The following is a 1,801-nucleotide window of genomic DNA, read 5'->3' as shown; positions in this document are numbered from 1 at the left end:
CTGCTCTAAATGAGCCGATGAATAAAAAAGTGCTTACTGGAAAAAACGGAAGCTAGAATAAGAGTTAAATTAAACATATTAGAAATATGGGCAATGAGGAGAAATTAGATTCGACGTACTTAAAAAAAGAGAAGGCTTCCATTGGCATAACAGGTACAAATGTAAACAAAGCTGTTTAATTGTTTCTGAAGGGCTTCTGCTTCTTTTTTATATATACGTTGACACTATTTTCTGCACATTGCCCATATTTTATTAATATTGACAGAACTTCATATTTTATTAATATTGACAGAACTTCATATTTTATTAATATTGACAGAACTTCATATTTTATTAATATTGACAGAACTTCAAGCGCCTGTGATTGAACTTGTAAAGATGCTTAAATCCGTGTCAAAATATAGGACAACTGACAAAAATCGATACAATGATAAAACCTATGAAACAACATAAATAAAAGAAATTAAAGGTGACATACCTTAAAAACTGAATGAATTCAAGTCCACGAGATATCTGTTCTAAATATAAATTCTATGTTTACTTTATCAGTGAAAACCTCCAGTAGGTAGGTAGGTAGATGACAAGTCTACCTCCGCTAGTCTTATACTATTAGCCTGTTAAACCACGGCAAGCTATATATCTATCTAGCCTGTCTTGTGATTCAAATACTGTCTAGCTATTGGACGACACTAGGCTCTAGTCAGGTCTCTTGCCATATAAGGTAATAGACTGTGGTTTTATTGCTAACAAGTCGAGAATTAGTCATTGACTAAAGATAGACTTAGACTAATGTTTTAAGTTAAAAATTTCAATATGTCCCATCCTATCTCTTCATACCGATCCTCCTCGACAGTTGGAAATCGAAAAAGAGAAGGCTAATGCCGATGTCTTGGCAAAATTTCCCTTATTGCACACTAACAGTAAAGATGTTCTCTTGGTCTATTGGGGACACCGATAGTAATAACATGCATCATTCAAATTTTCAGGCCCTGATATACATAAACAAAGCCCGAATACCTCTTAACAGTCTCATACAACGTTTCGTCTCATTCAGGGTCGGCACTTCATCGAGGAGTAAAATGAATTATGCCGAATTAGACAAAAAATTAAAATAGAAACCAATTTGTTTAAAAAAATTAGAAACATAATAAACATGATATCTGTTAAATATATCGTTATTTGATATCTACAATAAAGCAGTGAAAGAAAATTACAGACTTAAAGGGATAGATGCGCCATTTTTTTTTACCAATCGTACTCTAGTCTCAGAAACGGGAACTGTAGCTAAGCTAATCAGTAATAGTGTTTACAGCTCACTGTCGAAATTTGAGCCTTCAAATCCATGTGTGTCCAGAATTATCTGAATGTTAAAATGACGAATCCCATCTGTGCCTTTAAGACAACATGGTTAACTTCATTTCATGTGGACATATAGGGATATATCGGTGTTGGCTCTCACCCCCTCATACTATATATCTTTGCTGTTTTTTTGTACGTTAGCGGATTAAGAGCCTTCGACAGAAAGTATGTCAATGATAAGCCACGATATTTACAATCTGTCTGTTGAGGGTTCTGATTGGCTGTATTTGCTGGCATACAATCCAATCAAATCACTGCATTGGTGGATTGTGAATATGACCATAGATATACTAGCTGTGTCTGAATAGAAATCTTACCTAGGTACTGATATCCAGTCGGTTCAATGACACCGATTTGAAATAAGATAACTAAAAGCTGCCTTATTGACCACAAAAATCACTAATAGAATGACTACTCTTTCGGTGTTTGGAATTTATAAACC

Source organism: Lottia gigantea (genome assembly GCF_000327385.1).
Source record: "Lottia gigantea unplaced genomic scaffold LOTGIsca_585, whole genome shotgun sequence".
NCBI lineage: Eukaryota > Metazoa > Mollusca > Gastropoda > Lottiidae > Lottia > Lottia gigantea.
This window is presented reverse-complemented; position numbering follows the sequence as displayed.